This window comes from Acipenser ruthenus, chromosome 53 (assembly GCF_902713425.1).
Source record: "Acipenser ruthenus chromosome 53, fAciRut3.2 maternal haplotype, whole genome shotgun sequence".
Taxonomy (NCBI): domain Eukaryota; kingdom Metazoa; phylum Chordata; class Actinopteri; order Acipenseriformes; family Acipenseridae; genus Acipenser; species Acipenser ruthenus.
Window position 1 is genome coordinate 5,151,993 of NC_081241.1, and position 26,799 is coordinate 5,178,791.

The following is a 26,799-nucleotide window of genomic DNA, read 5'->3' on the forward strand; positions in this document are numbered from 1 at the left end:
GTGGGATTCTTAATCAAAGCTAACACACAATGCATTTCTTAATCAAAGCTAACACACAATGCATTTCTTAATCAAAGCTAAAACACAATGCATTTCTTAATCAAAGCTAACACACAATGCATTTCTTAATCAAAGCTAACACACAATGCATTTCTTATGGTCAATCATTCTGGGTGGTTCTGGGTTTCTGTTGCTCCAATATTACATTCTAATAATTTCTCTGTAAATTTTACCTGGCTTTGAGGATCCAGGACTGAGCAACCTGCCTCATGCCAGCCCCACTTACAGGTACTCTAAATGACAAAGAGAGCTGGATTATCATTTGTTTAAAGGCAAAGTCACTTCAGAATTCTCAGTGAACTGATTTAGCTTGGATTGAGGTGTGATGTGAATTCAAAAGGGTCTAAAATTGGGTTCATTTGGAAACAAACCATATCTAAAAAGGTCCTAATATGCTTACTGTTTTTAAAGCAAAACTAGTTCAGTAAATTCTTTTCACTTTTTTCCAGACTGAATTGGGTTAATTTAGAATAGTTCCAACAGTGAAACTGGAGTAAAACATTTACGACAATACACAGTGGTAAACCAAACAGTAAAGTTTAGTATGGTAAAACACATAGCAATGGTAATCTGACTTTAATTCATAACATAGGAATAAGAAAAGAATTGGAAACTGCAAAATTAAAGTGAAAATATTATTAACCTTTTAAAACTGTTGAAAGAAGATCTTGAATCATTCCTAGCCTATAATTTTATACTGAGTGTGTGTCAGGTTATAAAATGTATGTGAAGTTTGGTAGGCTCAACTTAGCCCTCTATAAGCATTCATTATCAAGCAATTCTGTACAACTGCCAGTGTGTGTGAGAGGGGCCCAGGACTGAAAGTTCAGCTTGAATAATTTTATTCCTTCCTTTCAAAAGAACTTGATAAAAGCTTTGAGAACCTAATCTGTTGTGTTATGAATGAAAGTCAGTAATAGTTCTTATTTACTGTTTTTCATGTGTTTCCTGTTCATACTGTAAAACAATCAGATGTATTTGAATAACCAGCAGTGGGTTACACAGACTCCAGTTAGCAGCAGTGCTAAGTTACCTTACCTAAGGCACACCGGTAGTCCATGATTAGTGCTCATGTGGGTCTGTTGAATCAGCCACCCCAGAAGAACCCCAGCAACTCATCCAGCATGTTTCTGAAATCCATTCCAGGTTGCCCTTGTCCACAAACTGGTAAAGAGTCAGTTTAGGAACAGAGATGATAAGTAGGTCAGAAGATATGGTGGACATACTGTAGGTGAAATCTGGAAAGCCTTGGAAGAAAGTAGAAGGGAGTGAAAGACCGGAAGGTCTATATTCACTAGATTGTGAGAGAGTGGCCAGCCCAACAGAAAGGCAGGGACAGTGTAATTCAGAATCAGAAAAGAGTGCCCCCTTCAGCTAGGAACAGGAATCTGGTATAACTTTTTGGGAGCTTGGGTGTGTCCTGCTGTTTTTTCAGTGAAGCTGTCTGATCTGTCCTGGAAATGGTTTATAGGGAACCAGATGTATTTAATAAGAAAGATGGGAGGAGTGTCAATGTGTAATTGATACTGGTTCCCTTGTATTTATCATAGCCTCTGAATTTGATAACCTTGTGCTGGGAATGGATTTTCTTGTTAACTATGCCTTGGTGCTGAACTTTAAATATAAAAAGTGTTTTTTGATTGTGAAGACTTTCCTCTGTATGTAAACATAATGAATCATAATTTTACAAGTCAATACAGACAAGGACGTGATTATCCACCCTGGTCTGGGTTTATTATTCAGGCTCAGGTTGAAGGACTGCTGGTTCCCTCCTTTGATAGTCATCACTATTTACTGTCCTGACTGGTCAGAATGCAGTGCTCTGGTTAGAGAATATCCTGATGTAACTATCACTATTATCTGCTGTATTATTGAATTGTGGTTTGTCACACTTGTACTTTGCTTGAACAAAAGTTATTGTATTTCTTGCTCTTTTTGTATTACTTGTATTGTAACACTTGAAATGTATTTGCTTACGATTGTAAGTCGCCCTGGATAAGGGCGTCTGCTAAGAAATAAATAATAATAATAATAATAATAATAGAGAAGCCACTATTACTATTACAATTACAGTATAATAAAGGGATTGGAGTGGGGAAATGTACAGCAGGAAGTGCAGTGTGGAACATTGTAGAAACACCTCTAAAGAACATACCAAGCTATCTTGGTGGAAGGTGCAGTTCAGCTACTGGTCAGGGTTTAACTGACTCTGAGATGGGAGCTGTAACAATGTTCTTACTCTCACCTCAGATAAATGTAGAAAAGTTATTGTGCTGATATACCATCAACTTGAAGTTTAGCCAAGCCAGTTAAGATGGCATCCTTTCGAGTGCCTCTATTTCTGGAAGGAGTTCAGCAATGACCTGTGGCATCAAATTGTCTAGGGGCAGCACCAGTCGTACTGGTACAGAAGGATGGAGGCATAATATTCTCTGCAGAGTACTGTATCCTGAATAAAGATGCAGTTAACACTAGAACAACCACGTTTATAGGCATACCTAGAACAACCATGACTGGTCAATTTGACCGGCGTATTAAAAACAACATAAATATTATAATGAAAGGACAAACAATTGAATAGAAGTCATAGTTTTATTCAAGAACATCATATAAAGCATCTACATGACCGAAACATTGTAAATAAACGGACATTTGAATAGAAATGTGTTTATATACAGACATATTACATAACGTGCGTCCTCAAAAAGTGGTAATGTAGTAAAAAAAATTAAGCTGACAAATGTTTTTTGAGTCAACACTTTATATACAAGAAAGGTATACCTCGAATACAATTATATGAGCACAAGATATAAACTGACTTCGGACAAGGCCTCTGTACAGCTCAGTGCATATGTTTGTATCAGAAAGCACGGATATCCATGGAGTCAATTCAAAAGAGATGAAAAGACTAACAAACTTTTACAATATTTGATATCACTATGTAACACAATTTTTGTTCCTGGGTAGTAAGTGTTATTTCCTAATTACTTATGCCTCAAAAGTATAGAAAATGGCTATTATTCCCCACAAACTTTGCTTTTGTGACCAGGACAGTGATATTTTGAAATTTACCTATTTCCAATGAGAAAACAGGCGAATTTGTGTCTTTTCGTTCACATAAAGTCAGAAAAAAACAACATATGAATCCAAATTAACATGTATTTATACTAAAGTAATACAAAAATGACTACAAAAGATTTAGAAGTGAGTAGTTTTTCGAGATTTACAATTATACTGTAAATCACTTTCACGAATCAGCCCCCAAATGTAGTCTCCCATCATGTTCTCGTTATACTGTCCTTGGTAGCGGCGTTCAAAGTCCAGTATATCCTGGTGGAAGCGCTCGCCTTGCTCCTCCGAGTACGCTCCCATGTTCTCCTTGAATTTATCAAGATGAACATCAAGGATATGGACATTGAGGGACATCCTACAGCCCATTGTGCCGTAGTTCTTCACCAGAGTCTCAACCAGCTCCACATAGTTTTCGGCCTTGTGATTGCCCAGGAAGCCCCGAACCACTGCGACAAAGCTGTTCCAAGCCGCTTTCTCCTTACTAGTGAGCTTCTTGGGGAATTCATTGCACTCCAGGATCTTCTTTATCTGTGGTCCGACGAAGACACCGGCTTTGACCTTTGCCTCAGACAGCTTAGGGAAGAAGTCTTGAAGGTACTTGAAGGCTGCCGACTCCTTATCTAGAGCTCTGACAAATTGTTTCATAAGGCCCAATTTGATGTGCAGTGGTGGCATCAGCACCTTCCAGGGGTCCACCAGTGGCTCCCACTTGACGTTGTTCCTCCCCACAGAGAACTCGGTCCGCTGTGGCCAGTCCCGCCTATGGTAGTGCGCCTTGGTGTCCCTGCTGTCCCAAAGGCAAAGATAGCAGGGAAACTTGGTAAAACCGTTTTGGAGACCCATCAGGAATGCCACCATTGCAGCCTCTTGATGCCATCTCAGAAAAATGCAGATATGTATCCACTTAGGCAGCTGGAACTAAACTGAACTGGTGGGCTTAAGGCCCCTGTATTTATACTACTATTTATATTACTGGAAAGTTCTAGAAAGTTCTAGAAGTTACTCCAAGTTTACTCAGCACTGAATCTATCTGGAATGTTCTGGAAAATAGGTAAATTTCAAAATATCACTGTCCTGGTCACAAAAGCAAAGTTTGTGGGGAATAATAGCCATTTTCTATACTTTTGAGGCATAAGCAATTAGGAAATAACACTTACTACCCAGGAACCAAAAAAAAAAAAATAATAATTGTTACACGGTGTATTTATACTGTTGTAAACAATTGTTGACTCCCATTGAACCCGATTGGTTTCTGTCCAATAATCGAGGTAGTCGTTATCTCATCACACATGGTGAGCCTACCACATACTTCCTCTGTGGGAAAGGGGTCAGTGCTCCCTGACCTTATGGTCCGCCACGTGCTACTTTGAGCTGGACGCATCCATTCTGTCCTTTAATGTACCGCCCCCCCCACCCCCCCCGCCACCTGGTCGGAATAGGTTTGACAGTATTTTATCTCGCTAATTTTTGCAGCTACATGATTCTTTCTTTGTCAGGGTAATTAGTACATATATTTAGGAAAAGTCAGGAAAGCGCAACTCCTTATCTTAAACACACACACAGCAATTTAAATTCCAAAAATGGTCAAAATGACCACCTTGGTCATTCTAGTGTTAAAAGATGTCCATCCCCTTCCAAGGAATGATGACACCTTGCTGCTGCAAAATGGTTCTTGACCCTCAACCCTGCCAAAGACTGCTGGAAATAGATCCCGAACTCTGCATTTGGTTTCATCAATGAAATTAATGTAATCTCCTCCCCTTTGCTTTGTGCAATGCAGCTGAAACAGCATCTGATGAAATGATTCAATGGGCCACCTGTCTGGTCTATCTGGGTAACATTCTTTTTTCAAGAAATATCTGGTTTGAAATGATACTGTTAGTTCATGGCCTACTATAAACCGTGAAGTCATATGTGAATGCATCCCATTATATGCGTTGTATGGCTGCTTACCACTCCTGCACGTCTAGAGCTTCATCTGACTGAAAGTCTGGAAATGAAAGCAGGAAGGAGAGTAATCAGTTTTATAGCCTGAAATGTGGGTTGCAACAGATGAATGTAAAAAGATGAATAAACGCCTGTCATCTTTACTGTTTTTAGTGGTTATTTTTCAGTATCGTATTCATTATTGCATATAAAAGAGGGTGGCGTATCAGACTACACCCCAATTTATCCTGCCGTAGTCACTGAGCTGCCATTGTTGTGTGAAACTGTCTAAGGAGGTATTGCACACAGACACAGACACTATCAGAACTGCTAAAAACTGTTTATTGCAAACAGCTAAATACACGTGGAACGGAAACACTGGTTCAGTATTATCTCCCCATATCTATTCAGGGGGCTGTGGTATTTCCACTACTGTGCTCTTTAGAGGACCTTTATATTAAAAGTAGTTACTGGACAGCTTGCAAAAATGGCTTGCAAATTTAAGTTAATAGTACTGTGTAAGTATAATTTTATTCATAAGTTTTTTTTTTTATGTGTGTACAGTACATACACTTTTCCTATTCTTTTTAAATACTATTTTGTTTTTCAGGTTTTCAGGTATTTATTTGATTATGCCAGAAATATACAAGCGTAACGGAAGCACACATTTCTATTGCGCATGAGTTTCCATTACTGTATTATAATCTCATAGTATGCACATTTAGTTATGTTACAAATAGAGGAGCTGTATATTGTTAGTTTAAGAAATTAGTTGAACAGCATTTTAAAATGACTTGGAATGTGAAATTAGGCGTGACATGTAAGTATTTTTTCTTTGACTTTTTTATGTGTTTAAATGTGAAATGTTGCTTTTCTTATTTGTAAAATGATGAATTTATTTTTCAGTTTTTGCACTTGGAGACGTGCTGCTGGTTTCGACAGGTATGTGTGTCTTTGACACGTTCACATAATAAGATACAATGATTAATGCTTGATTACAGATTACAATGATTAATGATTAATGCCTGATTACATTAGAAATGAATAACATTTAGGGTGAAATTCACAAGGATCTTGTTGTCCGATTTAGCAGATTATCCACCTGTGGTGATTATCTTCTGGTATGCTGTAATCGGGATTAACAAGTGCACTAACTTTTGTCCAAGCAAGTGGACTAGACCTGCTTAATCCACTAGTTAGACGCATCAAGTGGACTAACTTTGGTACGCTGCAATTGACCCTTTGTGTTTTTCACCCCTTCTGTTTTTCTTCCAAATAACATACCCCACATTACCATCTAAACCTTTTAATATTTATTTTCTGCTGTAATGATGAAACCAGGGAGAAACAAAGTCAAGAAGACAAAGGCTTTGGCTAGTATCTTCATATCATACTGATAAAGACACCGGTCTTTACTCAAATAACTTCAAGTTGAGTTTGAATCCTTTGTCAGGAAAATTAAAATACATAAACATGGTTACTTAAAAATGTACGTTTTTTTAACGACAGAAACCTGGTTAATATTATTTTTTAAACAATTATTTATTGAATAAACATTGTTTTGAAATGTTGTGCTTTTTATTAAATGCCATTAATTTGTTTCAAAAAGATACATATACTACAGAAATACATGCTTAATACAGGTTGAACACATGCACATCTATTACGATTGTTATGATTACTAATCACATCATACAATGTATGCTAAAATTGTAATATGTGGTTAATTTTCAGTTCTACAATGTCCATGTTTTTATATTTGCTTAACAGATTGCTCTCTGTGTAATTTTTCCATTTGTTACCCAAATGATCACAGAGCCACTTCACACAGCAATGATTCAAATTGGGAAAACATCTGTAGTGGAAGGGGAGAAGGTTGAATTCAAATGTTTAATATCAGCTGTGCACAGACAACAACCAGAGAACAAGGAGAGGAATTGGTTCCATTTATATAAAAACAGAGAGAAGATCAGCTCATTGGCAGAGCCCGGAGGAATGGCAGTTGTCACATTTATAAAACAAGACATCAGAAAGAATGACACTGGAAACTATACCTGCATGTATGGAAATGAGAATACGGGAGATGTGAAAAACATCAGCCAAGGCCCTTCAGTTTATCTCAGTGTACAAGGTAAGTACAGCAACACACAATGATGAAACACCTGGATGTAACTTTTTTTGTGACGGACATTAACTGTTTTGAATATAAAAAACACGTTTGAAAATGCTTGGCTTTGTAATTGTTAACTATATTGTGTTTCTGAAAAGAGGATTCTCCCTCTAATCACATATGTAATCAATCTGTTCTCATAAACAGCCCTATTGCCTATGCCTCACTGTCGTTTCTTTGATTGGTCCTCCCCTCTGCCTCCACCTCGCAGCGTGCCTTGTCAAGGGGAACTAGATGTCTGCACGCTGGTTATAGATGTCATCAATTGTAATCATCACAGTTCTGCCAGCTCATGGGGCGGAGGCAGGTGGCCCAGCTGTCATTAATCAATAGTCATTACATCACAGTTCAGCCAGCTCATGGGGCGGCTATCTAGCTCTAATGGACAAGGCCATAGGCCAAAGTGTATTACATTTCATCATGGACATGGACATCTGTCAAATGCAATAAAGAATTGTTCATAAATTTTTTTGGTGGATGTCTCCTTTCTGAATAGGTGGATTACTTCTTAAATATTTTTTGTTACTACTTTTAGATCCTAAATCATTCAACTAATGTTATTTTCCAAATGTGTAGCATATATAAATAATAGACTACTTGTTCAGTCAATTGGTGATTTTAAAAAAATGAGTCTTGACATTGTGTTCAAATTTCTTAAACTAATTTGACCATACCCTAGACTCTCACTAATCCAAGCTGTGGTATGATAATAAAATGCTTGCTGATATCAGGTGAAGAAAGTTCAATATTATAACTATGTGACAATGTATAAAATAGCTGTCTCTGAATGTTTTATTCAAATTATTATTACAGATTTATCATTAACTATAACTTAAAAGATTATCAAACATAAAACTAGATGAAGTGTTTTATTATGGTACAGATTGAATCTGTAATCTGAACAGGGTTTGGATTTGGAAGAGTCTACTGGTTGTTGTTTCATATTTTTAGGTACGTTCTGAAGGCATATTTTTAACAAGTTAAACTGTGTTTTCAGAGTCTGGCTATAAACTCACACTTCATGTAGAAAAACAGAGCGCAGTTGAAGGAATGGATGTATCATTTCAATGTATAATACCAGTTGAATTCAGAGAAGCAACAGGAAAAGAGGATGTTTTCCATCTATATAAAGATGGAAGCCTTGTCGATTCACACCACGATCCCAGAGGTGTATCAGCTGTGAAGTTTTCCATTAAAAATGTTAAGAGGAGTGATACTGGAAACTACACCTGTGTGTATGGAAAAGAGAAGCTTGTGAACTCAGCAAACAGCAAACAGAGTCACCCAGTCTACCTTCATGTGACAGGTAAGGACTGCACTGATTACTTTGTGTCACAGTGGGGTCGATTCAATTGATATCAACTGTGACACATACAGCCTCCATCTTTTAATTATCAGATGAGGGGTCTTTGTGAAAACCAAGATCTGTAATGGTGTTTTCTTTTCAGTATTGTTAGTAAGATGAAACTAACAAGACATGTCCCAGGTTGGGCTATACTACAATGGTAAAGATTAAAATAATATAAAATGCATTTGGGGCATATGGTATAGTAAAATACATATAATAAAATACTGTTTGCCATGCATAACATAATGAGCTTTCTCATATTACTCATTACTGTAATTTACAAATGGTTTGTTTTATTTATTTACTTGTTTCAATGTTTGCTGTACAGCACTGCAAAATAAATAGTCTCTGATATATTCTAAAGCTGGTATGGAGGATAGAACTGAATCTCCTTTAATGTTTTACTGCTTGATGACATGTTAACTATTGTGTCTCTCATGTGGTTTCAATTAGACACGAAACTGCTTTGAAATATGACAAAGATCAATACCCATGCAGTTCATAAATCTGAAGAGATCATCACAATCCCTAGGTTTAATAATTGTTGGTCTGAATTATTTATTAGAGAAACTGCCACCTCAGCTTTAGTTTCTAATTGTTGTTGTTTATATTCCCACAGAATATATGACAACTCCATCCCAACAGAAACTGACAGGCAAGTCTGTGTTTGTTTTATTTTCCAATTCAGTTTTCTAATTTCAAGGTTTTTGACAAAATAGTTGAAAATGTGGCTACCTTCATGTGACAGGTAGGGACTGAGCTGAATACTTTGTGCTACAGTGGGGTCGATTCAATTGATCTAAATAGGATTCCGTGAAACATATAACCAGAGTGTACGAGTATATGGGGGATGGAAGTGAAAACAAATTTTTGCTTGTATAAATACATAGATCTGAACTCATTTAGTATCTTGCTGTTCCATGACATAATAGTGATTGTATCTCACTTATTGTATTTTTGTTAGATTTTGGTTAGATATCTGGCTAATATTAGTTTCCATGCTGTTCTTATATCTGAAGAGATAATTTGAGTCTTTGTCTTAAAAGCTGTTGGTCTGAATCATGAAAAAGAGAAACTTGCCATCTAAGTTACTAAATGTTGTTCCTTAAATTCCCACAGAATATATGACAACACCAACTCAACCAGATAGAACAGGCAAGTGTGTCTTTGTTTTGTTTTCAGTTCATTTTTCCTACTTAAATACATATTTTTCAACAAAAATAGCTTAAAAAGACAAATTCACTATTGACTTTATAGTTATCTTGAATTATATATAGTCAGGCATAGCCTCCTAATTGAAACAAAACCATTCTGACAGAACTCCACACCAGGTATAGTAGACTCTTGTTAATTCAAACTTCAATAATTCGGATCTATAATCCCAACTGTTCTGTCATAATTAAATGCATGCTATTATCAGCTATATAAACCAAACATCAATATCATAATTTAATGATAAATCTGCAAAACATTATCTCTGTATTTTGTTTTTATTAAAATCATTTTATATAAAATATGAGTATAAAAAAGCAACATAACAAACAAACAAAAGAGACAAGGACTAGACATGCATTTTTAATATGGTACACATCAGTACTAATCTGGACCAGGTCCAGTGCTATCAGTACTAATCTGAACCAGGTCCAGTGCTATCAGTACTAATCTGAGCCAGGTCCAATGCTATCAGTACTTATCTGAACCAGGTCCAGTGCTAGCAGTACTTATCTGAACCAGGTCCAGTGCTATCAGTACTTATCTGAACCAGGTCCAGTGCTAGCAGTACTTATCTGAACCAGGTCCAGTGCTAACTGCTTAAGATTAGTGTAGTAAAGTAGTAAACGTATGGGCTCATCAATCTGCATTAAAGCTGTTAAATACTTTACACTGGTGCATTAATTTACACATTCGCTGAATGTTCAGAGAATTTGCATTATTGCTGTTCTGGCTTCTAAAGCATTTTTTATAAGACAGTTAAAATACAGGGGCAGTTCTAGTTGCAGTACTTTGACTTCATCAGATTAACTGAATTAGCCATGCTTTCAATGTTAAACTCCAGACTGATTTAAATAACCTCTCTCTTATTTGGATACCATCACAGAACAAAATGCTAAAGGGCTCCTACATGTAAACCCATGGAATTGTACTGAAACAGTGGTTAAAAAACTTGCATGATAGCATATTGCTCTTTAATGTAAATGCAGCCACTTTGGTCAGACATTTTAAAGACATGTAGGGTCAATTGCAACAAACATTCAGTTAGTATGCATCAAGTGTACTAAGTTGTAGACTAGCTAGTATGGTACTTTCCTGAGGATCAGCACCAGCTGTGGATAAAGTTAGTTCCAATTGCAACGAACAAACGAGTTGGGGGTCAGCTGATCCTCAGGTTTAGCACACAGATGATCAAGACTATCTCCAAACCTGAAGTGCGGGGTGTGCTCATAAACTAATTGATTCCAGTTTGTTACAGTTCAAAGAATTTATGTGATTAAGCATATTTTTTTCTGAAAAAAAAAAAAATAACAATAAATATGTAAAACATGAAGATAATATATTTTAATTAGCCTAATAGTTTTGCGTGTTATATACAGAACATATTTATCTGCATAATCTAATTAACAAAGACCATTAATCAGAGCAAGAATTGATCAAAGCTGTAAATGTAATCATATATGCAAATCGAGTCATCCAAGTATATAAGGGTGTAATACCAAACAAAATCATGGCTGGCGGTCGTGCACAGTATTACTTGACGAAGCAGAAACTTTTTTTTGTTGAGTGCATAAAAATGACATTGAAACAGTGGAAGACGGTAGAAAACACACCACAGTGACTGTGCAACCCTCATATATCTGGCATGAAATTGCAAGTAGATTTAATGCTGCATTTCCTGAAAAGTGATCAGGAACTCTGCCCATCATGTGTGCTGCCTGCCCATCATGCTCCCACATTGCATATTTGTAGATGATGGTCCATCTGTCAATTGATTGACATGTACCTATGCCTGTTGATGAAGCTTGGATCCTTATATTGCCTGTGTAGACGAATATGGATGTGTGTGCAGTCTATGGCCCCAATAACCAGGTATCCACAGCAAACGGTGCTTTCGTGGGTCTTGATCAGATCACTCCACAACACGCAAGAAGGATCCAGTGGCATAAAACCGTAGAGTTATTAAAACCTGAAGTACAGGGTCAATAGGAGGTCTACTCTTCCTCTAGTGTGCAGCTGTGGTTCCAGCAGCTCTATCAGTCTTCTGACTGCCGCCTTGGATAAATGATATCGTCTTTTAAACTCCTGTTCATTGTATGCATGGATCTAATAACAGAGATAATATCTGGATATCATTCTTATAATATCTTGATATCTGGCTGTTGTAATGCTTTTTATGTATTTATTATTTTTTCATCCTCCTTCGGGGTCTGGATTCGAACTGCTGACCCTCGGCACTAAAGGCAGACGCGCTACAGTTTCGCTAAAGGGGAATCCCCCCTAGCGGGGTTTGTAGTCATGTCTTTTATGCACACATACAATGTGCCTATTCAGCCAGTAGGGGTCATTCATTACATATATCCCCGGCATAGAGAAAGCTTGTCCTCAAGTGTAGAGCAACTGAGCAGCATACATCTGAACTCAGCAATGAGACTACACATCCCGTGTGAGTTGAACCACTAGTTGGGCGGCACTTGTAATGGTCTCTTTTTTATGTGTTTATTATTTTTTCATCCTCCGCCGTGTCTGGATTTGAACCGCTGACCCTTGGCACTAAAGGCAGACGCGCTACAGTTTCGCTAAACGGGAATCCCCCCCTAGCGGGTTTTGTAGTCATGTCTTGGGACTATCGGGATTATGTGCAGCAACTTTTTGTTTGTTGCAATGGACCTAATGGGTCTATTTTAATGATTGAAAATTATGTGGATCCAAATACTGCCACTCTTTAAAGAACAATAACCATACATAGAGGTCCATAAAGAATCAGGCTTGTAATTTTAAGAAGGCAATATTTAGATCTGCCAATATTAACATCATTAAAACAGTCCATATTGTCAGTAAATGTTGACAGTCCTGTAAATGACATTGTTTATTTCCCCACAGAATTCTTGACAAGTCCAACCGTATCTGCCAAGACCCAACAAACCAATTCAACAGGCACGTGTGAATACTTTTTCTTAAACTCAAAAAAACTGTTATTTTAAGCTAGTTCAATCTTACACTTTTAAAGTTCGGTTGCTTAATATAGGAAGTGTATATTAAATAGACCAACACGTCTGTCCAACATAAGAAGCATAGACATTAAACAGGTACTATCCACCAAGATGCAAGATTTTAGAACACATTTTTTTAAAATATAGAAAACAGTCCACTAGGATACAGTAAACCAAACACTCCATGAAAGAGAACAATAAATGGATTGTTCCAAATTGGTTTTCAAGAGTAGACGGCAGTTGCAAAAAGCTGTAAATATACTGTAGCTTTTATATACAGGTATTTGACAAGGATGTGTAAAGGGGTGCAATAATACAATGTCCAGACTCAGGTTTCGCTCCTAAACTGTCCGTGTTTTATTAAATTTCACAATGAACACAAAAATAAACTAAAGAGGTCGTCCCTATACCAGCAATGGTATAGGGGAAGAAAAAACATGGCAGATTTCCCAAACAAAAAATAAACGAATCAAAATAAAGCACTCCAATAACAACAATTCCTCCGTGCACGAAACAGTGCTCCCGGTGCTCATGTTTGTGAAAAGCCGGTGGTTCTCAGTGTTGTGCTGGGCTGTGCTGTGTAGTGATACGGTGATTCCAGGTAATCGCTGGCTCAGTGGCTGCAGCTCCGGCCTCCGCGGTCCTCCTCTGCTCCTGTGAACACAACAAAAACAAACAAAACACAGGCTCCGGCTGCTTAGTAAATCACTCAGGGTAAGGGGGTGTACTCACGTAGCTGTGTCCCATTTGCACTACCTAACTCCTCCCTGCAATCAGCCCGGTGCCCCCATGTAACCAATCGCTGCCTGGCCCGCAGCTGATCGCATGGGAATCGTTTCAAGTATGTGCAGCTACACTCTTCCTCCAAGATGAATGACTTCCTGTTTATGCCCATCGTTGAGTCAACCAATTTATGGGAAAGTGTACTACCAAACTTACACAGTGCCCTTTCTGGTTGGGAGGGAGATTTACAGCATCGATTCTCTCTTTATCACAAGGTAACTGGTGGTTTTATTTAAAAACGAAACTAATTAGAGTGAACATAAAGTCCTGTATATTGGCCCGTTTAAATACACTGACTGTTTTATCCAGGCAAACACAAACTTGGAACTGAACTGTGTTGCAATTGGTCCAATCAGTTTACACTTGTACATATTCTAGTTATCATATCTGTATGTGGATCTCCCCAGGATCTTTTCCATCTCTGTACCTGTGTGCAGCGGTAGGATCTGGAGTCCTTGTGCTGCTGTTACTGCTGATAGGAGGAATGCTGACGTGTCTGCAGTCCAAACAAGGTAGGGCACAGCATTCTTCACCACAGTGGACACAAAAATATGTTTAAATGATAGGGACTCGCTGTGTCAATTCATTGTGTCTCTCAGTCATGTTCAATTCTATATTAAAGCATGATTCCTAGGTGAGTGTTTACTGCAGTCTTCCATTGTTCAGCCTTTGGTGCAAAAATATATCTTGATGTTACTAATGCATGGTGTGTCATTAGCTGTTTTCACCTCCATTCAAACTAGGAAACTAATCTATTTGATACAATGCCATTCCAGACCCTGTTGTCCAGACTGAACCTGTGTACACCACGGTGGTAAGTCCTCAAACAATTTACTGACACATATACAAGTTCTATCATATTTAAATCCAGAAATGTCCCTGATTTAGCAATAAAACACAATTCCAGCAAAAATGTTTCTGAGCATCTGGCTTCAGTTGTGAATGATGCATATTTTTCAGTATTTATCTTTGTGGGCCAGTTTTTTATGTCCACAAAACATATGTACAGGCACATGCACAAATAAATAAACACACACATGAAACATCAGGAGGGGAAGTGGTTTTATACTCATTAAGATTAAAGCATTGCTTTGTCAGAAATCAGGTGTTACAAGCAGGTATTGTGTAACTGGGCAGCAGCGTGGAGTAGTGCTTAGGGCTCTGGACTCTTGACTGGAGGGTCATGGGTTCAATCCCAGGGTGGGGGTGGTGGTGGTGGTGGTGGTGGTGGGGGGGCACTGCTGCTGTACTCTTGAGCAAGGTACTTTACCTAGATTGCTCCAGTAAAAACCCAACCGTATACAAGTGTAATTGTATGTAAAAAAAAAAGTGATATCTGTATAATGTGATCTTGTAACAATTGTAAGTCGCCCAGGATAAGGGTGTCTGCTAAGAAATAAATAATAATTATAACTACTGGTATATATTTACAGCCAGTTATGAGGCCTTCATTTCTAAAACAGTTTTTTGTTAAGATTCTTGTCTGTTTTACCCCTCCCCCCATTTTAATAAAGTGCTGAATCAAATCTAGTTGTAAAACAGTTAGTTATTTACAGTTCAGCCTTTCTGACCTGTGACATGATCTTTTATAAGAACAGAAGAAAATTACAAATAAGAGGAGGCCCTTTGGCTCATCTAGTAGAAATCTCAAAATGGAGCGAGGTAACCAGTGGTGTACCACAGGGATCGGTATTAGGTCCTCTGCTATTCCTAATCTACATTTATGAATTAGATTCTGGTATAGTAAAGAAACTTGTTAAATTTGCAGACGACACAAAAATAGGAGGAGTGGCAAACACTGTTGCAGCAGCAAAGGTCATTCAAAATGATCTAGACAGCATTCAGAACTGGGCAGACACATGGCAAATGACATTTAATAGAGACAAGTGTAAAGTATTGCATGCAGGCAATAAAAATGTGCATTATAATTATCATATGGGAGATAGTGAAATTGAAGAAGGAATCTATGAAAAAGACCTAGGAGTTTATGTTGACTCAGAAATGTCTTCATCTAGACAATGTGGGAAAGCTATAAAAAAAGGCTAACAAGATTCTCGGATATATTGTGAAAAGTGTTGAAATTAAATAAAGGGAAGTAATGTTAAAATTTATAATGCATTAGTAAGACCTCATCTAGAATATTGTGTTCAGTTCTGGTCACCTCGTTACAAAAAGGATATTGCTGCTCTAGAAAGAGTGCAAAGAAGAGCGACCAGAATTATAAAAAAAGGCATGTCGTATGCAGACAGACTAAAAGAATTGAATCTATTCAGTCTTGAACAAAGAAGACTGCGCGGTGATCTGATTCAAGCATTCAAAATTCTGGGTCTGGAACCAACTCCCCAGTAATGTTGTTGAAGCTGACACCCTAGGATCCTTCAAGAAGCTGCTCTATGAGATTCTGGGATCAATAAGCTACTAACAACCAAACGAGTAAGATGGGACGAATGGCCTCCTCTCGTTTGTAAACTTTCTTATGTTCTTATGTTCTTATCTAAGCTTGTTCGTTTCCTAATATGATTGATCTCAAAACTTTGTCAAGTTGGGTCTGAAAGGATCCAAGTGATATATGTCTGATATACTCCTTGCTCCAAACTCGGTCTCTCTCCAATTAAATTACCTTTTTATTTATTGCAGAATAAGTTGAATCGGTTTCCACAGCAACAGGACGACACAATCCCTGATCCAGAAACACACACTCCCCCTGTCCCCAAGAAAACATGTACAGCAGAATCTGGCGGATCTGATGTAGTATACGCAACAGTTAAAACTTCCAGATTTTGACTGTTGATGAGAAATCCACCGGCGGGGGGGGGGGGGGGGGGGGGGGTTGGCTTGCTTCCTGTTTTGAGGTTAATAGTAAACCACTTCATATTCATTGTAAACCAAAATGATCTTTCCTTTTCATCAAAGCACTGTCTGCTGAAAAACCAACCAGAATGAAGAGAGAGATCAGTCTGAGCCATGTTAGTGCTGGTTCCACAACTGACAACCCATTGGAGATGTAAAGAATCTGGCATGTTACCTGTCAGCTCTGCCAGCCTCTCTTACTCTCCTTTCTATAAACACGTAGGTGCTGCTGGTAGAGTGGAAAGGTTATATTGTCCCATTGTTTGAATGCAATGAGGAAGGGTGTCCAGTGAAGACATTTCCAATTCTCCAGACAAGCTCAATGCCAGGTGAAGACAGATTTATTAGAAACAAGATATTGACTGATATTAATATTGGAGCAACAGAACCTAGAACGTTTCAAAGATTGCAAACACTGGAAATAATATAAAAATTAATAGCCAATGAACTGCATTGCCACATTTATGTAACTATGTATTGCCAGATAATTTTTAGTTTTTTATTCATGAATCCATATGAAAAAAATACATTAAAAACAACCTACCTTTTTACTGTTGATGCAATTTACTTTTTGATTTCACAGTTATTTTGCACTGAGCTGAAGTCCAAAGGAATATATATATATATATATATATATATATATATATATATATATATATATATATATATATACAGACGTGCTCAAATTTGTTGGTACCCTTACAGCTCATTGAAATAATGCTTCATTCCTCCTGAAAAGTGATGAAATTAAAAGCTATTTTATCATGTATACTTGCATGCCTTTGGTATGTCATAGAATAAAGCAAAGAAGCTGTGTAAAGAGATGAATTATTGCTTATTCTACAAAGATATTCTAAAATGGCCTGGACACATTTGTTGGTACCCCTTAGAAAAGATAATAAATAATTGGATTATAGTGATATTTTAAACTAATTAGTTTATTTAATTAGTATCACACATGTCTCCAATCTTGTAATCAGTCATTCAGCCTATTTAAATGGAGAAAAGTAGTCACTGTGCTGTTTGGTATCATTGTGTGCACCACACTGAACATGGACCAGAGAAAGCAAAGGAGAGAGTTGTCTTAGGAGATCAGAAAGAAAATAATAGACAAGCATGGTAAAGGTAAAGGCTACAAGACCATCTCCAAGCAGCTTGATGTTCCTGTGACAACAGTTGCAAATATTATTAAGAAGTTTAAGGTCCATGGAACTGTAGCCAACCTCCCTGGGCGCGGCCGCAAGAGGAAAATCGACCCCAGATTGAACAGAAGAATAGTGCGAATGGTAGAAAAAGAACCAAGGATAACTGCCAAAGAGATACAAGCTGAACTCCAAGGTGAAGGTACATCAGTTTCTGATCGCACCATCCGTCGCTTTTTGAGCGAAAGTGGGCTCCATGGAAGAAGACCCAGGAGGACTCCACTTTTGAAAGAAAAACATAAAAAAGCCAGACTGGAATTTGCTAAAATGCATATTGACAAGCCACAATCCTTCTGGGAGAATGTCCTTTGGACAGATGAGTCAAAACTGGAGCTTTTTGGCAAGTCACATCAGCTCTATGTTCACAGATGAAAAAATGAAGCTTTCAAAGAAAAGAACACCATACCTACAGTGAAACATGGAGGAGGCTTGGTTATGTTTTGGGGCTGCTTTGCTGCGCCTGGCACAGGGTGCCTTGAAATTGTGCAGGGCACAATGAAATCTCAAGACTATCAAGGCATTCTGGAGCGAAACGTACTGCCCAGTGTCAGAAAGCTCTGTCTCAGTCGCAGGTCATGGGTCCTCCAACAGGATAATGACCCAAAACACACAGCTAAAAGCACCCAAGAATGGATAAGAACAAAAGATTGGACTATTCTGAAGTGGCCTTCTATGAGTCCTGATCTGAATCCTATCGAACATCTATGGAAAGAGCTGAAACTTGCAGAATGGAGAAGGCACCTATCAAACCTGAGACAGCTGGAGCAGTTTGCTCAAGAAGAGTGGACCAAACTACCTGTTAACAGGTGCAGAAGTCTCACTGAGAGCTACAGAAAACGTTTGATTGCAGTGATTGCCTCTAAAGGTTGTGCAACAAAATATTAGGTTAGCGGTCCCATCATTTTTGTCCATGCCATTTTGATTTGTTTTATTATTTACAATATTATGTTGAATAAAAAATCAAAAGCAAAGTCTGATTTCTATTAAATATGGAATAAACAATGGTGGATGCCAATTACTTTTGTCAGTTTCAAGTTATTTCAGAGAGAATTGTGCATTCTTCGTTTTTTGTGGAGGGGTACCAACAAATTTGAGCACGTCTGTATATATATATACAGTGCCTTGCAAAAGTATTCAGACCCCTGACCAATTCTCTCATATTACTGAATTACAAATGGTACATTGAAATTTCGTTCTGTTTGATATTTTATTTTAAAACACTGAAACTCAAAATCAGTTATTGTAAGGTGACATTGGTTTTATGTTGGGAAATACTTTTAAGAAAAATAAAAAACAATCTTCAAGTCATGCCACAAATTTTCGATTGGATTTAGGTTGGGGCTCTGACTGGGCCACTCAAGGACATTTACCTTTTTGTTCCTTAGCCACTCCAGTGTAGCTTTGGCTGTGTGCTTTGGATCGTTGTCATGCTGAAAGGTGAACTTCCATCCCAGTTTCAGCTTTCTTGCAGAGGACAGCAGGTTTTCCTTAAGGACTTCTCTGTACTTTGCTCCATTCATTTTCCCTTCTATCCTGACAAGTGCCCCAGTCCCTGCTGATGAGAGACATCCCCATAACATGATGCTGCCACCACCATGCTTCACAGTAGGGATGGTGTTCTTTGGGTGATGCGCTGTGTTGGGTTTGCACCAAACATAACGGTTTGCATTTAGGCCAAAAAGTTCCATTTTAGTTTCGTCAGACCACAAAAACTTTTTGCCACATGGCTACAGAATCTCCTGAGTGTTTTTTTTTTTGCATACTTCAAACAGGATTCAAGGTGGGCTTTCTTGAGTAATGGCTTCCTTCTTGCCATCCTACCATACAGGCCAGATTTATGGAGTGTTTGGGATATTGTTGTCACATGCACACTTTGACCAGTCTTGGCCTTAAAAGCCTGTAGCTCTTGCAAAATTATTATTATTATTATTATTATTATTATTATTATTATTATTATTATTTATTAGCAGACGCCCTTATACAGGGCGACTTACAGTGGTAAACAAAAATACATTTCAAGAATCACAATCATGATTACCGTAACCCTGGTTCCCTGAAAGAGAAGACGACCACCAATGACATTACATATGGGGTATGCCTGCCCATTGGGTAGGTATCGCTGAGCTCTCTATACGAGAGCTGCGATAGGCCCCTTCCTGGGATGATGCACTCGGTCCCGCCCACCGAGGGAATAAAACTGTCGTCCTGAGAAAGCCATTTCTCTTTTTCCATCGAACCCATGAGGGCGACTGATGCGGCCTCATGGTTGGTGGTTGTTTTCTCTTTCAGGGAACCAGGGATACGGTAAGTAACCTAACATTTCCTTTCAATTCGAAGATAATTTATACCAGAGCCGTCACGAGGGAGAAGGAATGGCAGCATATGAGGGACGCACTAGCACTGTCTAACCCAGGGATTAGCGGTGTGAACTTACACCCTCAAGGACCATCGTGCCTAATGAAGGCAGAGCAGGGTCTACCACATTAAGGCGGTAGAATCTGGAGAAGGTATGCAGCGTAGCCCAGCTAGCCGCAGTACAAATATAAGAATTCGAGGCCCCTCTGAAGAGGTCCCAAGATGTAGCCAACCCTCTAGTGGAGTGTGCGGCTACCCTCCTAGGTGGGGGCAAGCCAGCACCATCATACGCAGTCGAGACTGTGTCCATAATCCAATGTAACAGAGAGGGCTTAGAGAGGGGCTGTCCTAGGGTCTGTGCCCCGTGACAGACAAAGAGCTGGCCAGCTTGACGCAGAGCTCTTGTCCTATGCATGTAGCATCTCAGTGCCCACACATGGCAGAGGAAATTCAATCTCTCTTCCTCCGTTGAAGCAAACGGTGGTGGGTGAAAGAACTCCAGTTCCACAGATTGATAATGTGGAAGGCTGTGATCACCTTGGGGAGGAAAGCAGGGTTGGTGAGTATAGACACCCTGCTTCTATCCTCCCAAATACGCATGAAGATCACTGACCTGCTTAGCGGAGGTGATAGCCCCGAGGAAGGCTGTCTTCATAGACAGGTACTTTAACTCTATGGAGTGTATGGGCTCAAAAGGGGCCTTCATGAGAGCCTCCAGTAATCGCTGAGCGCCTTTAAGAAATTGGGTAGCCAAGAAATGCGCATCTGGAGACACTGAATCTATGGTGGCATGGCATGCAGAGATAGTCGCTAAATACACCTTCAAAGTGGAAGGTGACCTACCAGCATCAAGCAGCTCTTGCAGAAACTGTAAGATGACTGGCATAGGGCAAGATATTGGGTCATGGCTTCCAGCCAGACACCAAGCTTGGAAATACCTACACATATAGGTGTACAAAGACCTAGTGGAGTCTGTCCTAGCATTCTGCAACGTGCCCTGATAGCCCTAGGGCTAACCAGTGATCCCTTTCAGGGGCCAGACCCATAGCCAGAACCTACCCGGTTCCGGGTGCCAAAGAGTGCCTCTCGCCTGACTGAGGAGATCCATGCGCAGTGGTATCTCCCAGGGCTGGCCTTGTAACAGCTGGCACAGGGTCGAAAACCAGATTCTCTTGGGCCACTTGGGGGCCACTAGGAGAACTGATGCTTCCTCTAACTGGACCTTTTCGAGAAAGGCCGGAAGCAGTGGTATATTCGTGCACTAGGGCGTCTAAGGCGATTGGACCACTTAAGCGGTGGAGGGAGTACCACAAGGGGCAATACGTCTTCTCTGCTGAGGTGAAGAGGTCGACCTGCTCCTTCCAGAACCTTTCCCAAATGCACTATCTGAGGGTGGAGTCGCCACTCTGACAGATGCAGACCCTTCCTGGAGAGGAGGTCTGCTGCCCAGTTCACCATTCCGGGAATGTGCGTAGCCTGTAGGGACAGCAAGTTCCTCTGAGCCCATGTCAATAGCCTGAAGGCCATGCGATGCAACCCCGGGGACTGTGGGCCACCCTGATGGTTGACATACGCCACCACTGTCATGTTATTTGTCCGGATCAACACATGTGTACTGCTCAGCACCGAGAGGAAGTGGTGGAGAGCAAGGGAGACCGCTTGCAACTCCAGCATGTTTATGTGCAGAGATGTCCAGTGGTCCGGCGGTTTAACACTACTCCCATTCGCACACCTTCATGCAGGTGAGAGGTCGTCCTCCACCAGCGTAGGGCTGCCGAGCACGCGTGAGACACTGTCAGCCGACGGTGTCTGTCACGTTTGGTGTTGAGTCATGCTTGTAGTGGGTGCCTGCGAAGCAGATCTAGCTGAATGGCCGATATGGCTGCGGCCATCAGACCCAATAGTTTCTGGCACAATAGGAGGGTGACCTGTGATCCCTGTTGGAACAGGGAGAGGCAGCCCTAGATAGTTGCAACTCTGTCGTCTGACAGGTATGTGCGCATCATACTGAATTCCAGCCGGAGTCCCAAGTACGTCGTGCACTCAGCTCTGTCACGATGCTCTGTCACGAACGCTGTGTGGGCCACTGCTCCCTCTCGTGACTGGGAACAGATCAACCATTCCTTGAAAAGAGAATCGGTGATACTTCCTGTGCTCTGGATGAATGGGAAAGTGAAAGTATGCATCCCATAAGTCCACAGTGGTGAACCAGTTGCCCGGCCGGCCGGACTGGAGAATGTGACGGTGCGTCAGCATCTGGAACCTCCTTTCTTTTAAGAACCCATTGAGGAGCCTCAGGTCTAGGATGGGGTGAAAGCTGATATCTTTTTTGGGTACCAGAAAATACCTCGAGAAGTACACCTCTGCATGGGAGGTGGGGTTTACGAGACGACTGGCTTACTTGCACAGCAAGGCGGCCACTTCCTTATGAAGTACTGAGGCCTGGAGAGGGTCTGGCACAAAAGTATTCATGATACCTCAAAAGGGAGAAGGTCCCAAGCTGAACTGAAATGCGTAACCGTTTTGCACGGTGGCGAGCACCCAGGAGTCTGTGGTGCAAGCGCACCAGTACTGCAGCTGTTGTGCTGAAAAGGGGGTCTGAGGCTGCCAGCCTTCAGGGGCCCTGCTCAGACTGCTGAGGCTGTGGTGGGGCAGTTTGGGTGAATGTGTAGGGTGCTGGCCATGGAAACGCCTTCTGGGATGCTGGTGTGTGGGCTGGCCACGTCCTGCGTTCCCTCCACCTGCCGGGTAGGCCTGGTTGTTTGCTGCTGGTGTGCCCTGTAGGCGATGCCTTAGGTCACGCAGCAGAGCCATGGGGACTGGAACTGTCCTGGTGACAGTCCGCATCTGAGGAGCTCGCCAGCAGTTCGACCTGCCCCACGCGGAAGCGCGGGGAGGGAGCAATGCTGTCACCTGCCAGGACGTCTCGCACTCCCGGTGGGATCTGTAAGATCTCCTCCACGGCTGGCCCAAAGTTATGTCCTGGGGATATAAGCACGTCTATCAGCGTGGCCTTATCCGCATGAACTATGGGTTGTGACAGCCACAGCTGTCTTTGAGCCACAATCAAGCTAGCCAGGCTACGGCCAATAGCTTGCCCTTGGAGACCAGAGATCTGCAGCAGCGTGCTGAACATCAGACGTAGCTCCATGGCCACCAGCTCAGGGAACGGGTCCTTGCACAGTACACCATCCATATAGGCCGTGAGCACACTTGTCGTGTTTGACAGGTGAGTTGCGAGCGCCTCTGCTGCATATGCCCGCTTGAGATGCGTTTCCATCACCTTACATTGAGGGTTCGGGCACGCCGGGTATCTAGCCAACCCACCCACCGGCAGGGCCTTAACCAGGGCCGCGATGGTGGAGTCTACCGGGGGAACCCCGCTAGGCCAAGCTTTTCCGCACCTTCTAGAGAGGCAAGCAGTGCGGCTTGCTTTAGCACACTAGGACCTGAGGCTGGACAATCCCAGGAGGAGCGTACCTCCTCCATGAAGTCTGGAACTTTTGAGGGCGAGGAGCCATCACCTGCGTCTGGAAAATGGACCGGCGTGGTTCTGCCGCTGGCGTCCAGGGGACCTGCAGGAAGGCTGCAGTGCGTCCCATAAGTGCCGATACCGAGCTAGACAATGGGGGGGGGGGGCACTGGCTTCCGAGGCTACATTGAAGCCAGGTTCTTCCTCAGCAGGAGGCTCGCCTACCTGAATGTCAGAGGAGAAGGAAACCCCCTCCCCAGAGTCCACTCTAGAAAGCGTGTCCTCTTGCACCAGCTGGGACACCTCTTCCCATCCACCCTGAACTCCCCTGGTTGATGGGGGGGGGGGGGGTATGGCAATTGGGGCTGCACAACAGAGCTGACACTGCGGCTGGGGCCGCAGGCGTCTGTTTGGCCAAGAGCTCCAGGACCTGGGCCATATGGGCTTTGAGGTCCATAATGTCCCTCACCTGCCTGGAACGTTTCATCCTTCTCGTCTGCAGAGATGGGGAGCGACTACTGGAGGCCTATGAAACTTTCTTATGTTCTTATGTTCTAAATCCTCTTTTGCCTCTCACAACCAGGTAGGTAAGGTGGATATAACTAATCTCTTCTAGTTGTTGATTGTCTCTTAAAAAGAGTTCTTTCTGAGTTTTCTGTAGTTCCTTTGCAATTTACTGATGGAAGTTGACTTGCCACTTCCATGGAATCAGAACTCAGCAGCTGAAGCCTCAGCAAAATGCTGCGCAACAGCACTTCTTTTAAAAATAAATAAATATTATTTCTACAGCCTACATCGCCTAGCGACTGTAGTCTACCTTTTTCTGACCTTGCAGCTTGTTGCCTGTGTTTCTATCATTCATCTGTCTCGAGCAGCTTTTTTATTTTTTTGAAAATCGACAGAGAGAAAGACGTTTCCTCAAGCGAGACCCAGCTCTGCTTCGTCCGCTGTGGAGTCGAGTACTCTGGGCTACCTAGGCACGCACACTCGCTGTGCACTGCCTAGTCTGCCCCTACAGGTTGCTGGTTACTATTGAAATTACTGCTTCGTGTCTGCATGTGTTACTGCCTGCAGTTTAAAAAAAGGCCTGGTATTACCTGGTCCCATTGTTGAGTAGACCACACAGATTTCGAAATATTCACCCAAAAAGCGGTGAAGGTCGGAAAAAAAAAAACCTTACAGTCCAGCTTGCTGTCGAGTTTCTGTGTGTGCTACTGCCTTGAAGTAAAAAAATGCTTCTTTCTTTCTTTCCTTCTTTCTCTCTCTGTCTATTTCTCTCCAGGTCTGTAGGCTGTGCCCCCCTACCCCCAAGCTACGTGCTTCACCGGTTGTGTACTGCACATGACCCAGACGGCATCTGAGGACTGCTCCAGTCCGCTGTAAGGTTCGCGCTGCACCAGTTGTGTGACTGCACACAGACAAGACTGCAACTGTCTGAAGGCTACGCTCCACAACGCTGCAAGCTGCGTGCTGTTCCTGGTTGTGTGATTGCAAACAGCCCAGACAAAGACACACAGCTCAGTATCCTTGGTGCTCGAAGCTCTCGGTGCTTGGTGCTCGGTGCTTCAGTGCCCCAGTGTCTCGGCCTTGACGCCCGCGTTACTCTCGGCGCCTCAGTGCCTCGGTGCCCCAGTGCCCTGGTCCCTCGACGCCTCAGTGACCTACACCCTCAATGCCTCGGTGCCTCGCTGCCCTTGGTGCTCAAGCGCTCCCCGACATTGGTGCCCTCGGTGCCCTGATGTTACTTAGCTTCGGTGCCTCTGTGCTTCGGCATCCTCAGTGCCTCTGGGACTCGATGTTTTTTGGCGCCGATGTTGTCGGCACTCAACACTCAGTGTAGCCTCGATGCCTCCGTGCTTCACTATCCAGTCACCTCGAGGTGCTTCAGCATCCCCGGTGCCTCGAGGACTCAATGCCTTGGTACACTCGACCCCCAGTGCACCAGAGCTTCGGTTCTTCGACACCCTCGGTGCCACAGAGCTTCGACGCCTTGGTGCATCAACGCTCTCAGTGCTTAAGTGCTCATTGAATCGGTGCACTTGATCCCCTCAAGGTTTTCGGTGCTCTGGTACCCTATAGCCTTGACTCCTCGGCGCTTCGGCTCCATCGATGCTCCAGAGTGTCAACACCTTGCTGCTTCAGCGCCTTTGGTGCTCACAGGCTCTGTGCTTTGGTGCTTCCACACCTTTTAAACACTCCCTGCACCTATTGCATCGGTGCACTCTGTGCCTCAGTGCTCTAGAGCCTCGCAGGCATTTGTGACTCGATGCCTTGACCACCGTCACACTTATAATGTCGAGCTTTCACCCGTGCACGTCCTGCAAAGGGAAACTTCTTTAACAGGACAAACACACATTCTGTGTCAAATGCCTGGGCATACAGCATGCCATTGCTGCCTTAACAGATATGACGTTCTGTGACATTTGCGCTAATTCAAGGGATTGGACCCTGCACAAAAGGCTGACATAGTTCACAGGCGAGACCTCCAGGGGCAGCCCAGATGAACTGTCTTTGGCCTTGGGGGCCCCGTTCTCCCCCCTCCATCTGCTTTTGAGCCCTGCACAGAGCATACCCTACGCGCAGGCTCCAGCCCCTCAAGCTTGCAGCTGCTCAAGCTCTCCTCCAAGGAGCAGCAAGCAGTCAAGACATTCGAGTCAGGCCAAGGATATTGTAGACCTGAAGAGCCAGATGGCTCTGGCCCTAGGGTTCCTGGCCAGGCAGCAGGCTAGTGACCCTGCTCCTGCCCCAGCTGCCTCAGCTCCGCCTCTGGCACTTGCTTTGGCTCTGCCTCTGGCAATTGCCCCGGATCCGACCCTGGCGGTCACCCTAGTCGTCTCAGAGTGAGACGAGGCGATGAACGTAGGAGGGCATGACGCCATATCCATCGAGGCATCCTGGGATGGAGACTTGATGGGGCATTGTGACAGAGATCAAATGATTCTTGGTGTTAGATCTCCCTCTCGACCTGTGAGGGCACGGTGTAAGAGGAACAGAGTGCCCTTAATTACGCTGCTACGATATCCTGCTTCCAAGGGCAAGCCCTGGGTAGAAGCCTGGCAGGCCTGCTTGTGGCACACAGACAGCTGTGGCTGTCTCAGGCGAGGGTCCCAGATGCAGACAAGTCCACCCTATTGGACGCGCCTATCTCCCCTGGCCATACTTTTGGACCAGCAGTGGAGGAAATATTGCAAGAGGCATCTCGACAGGTGGCTGCAATGCTCCTCTTCCGTGCTCCAGCACGAGACAGAGGGAGGCGATGGCGTCTGGCAGTTAATACGGTAATCTGGACAGTTCCAATCCCCACTACACCACGCGGCAGCAAATACATGGGGTCGTCAGAATTATCCCGGGTTTAA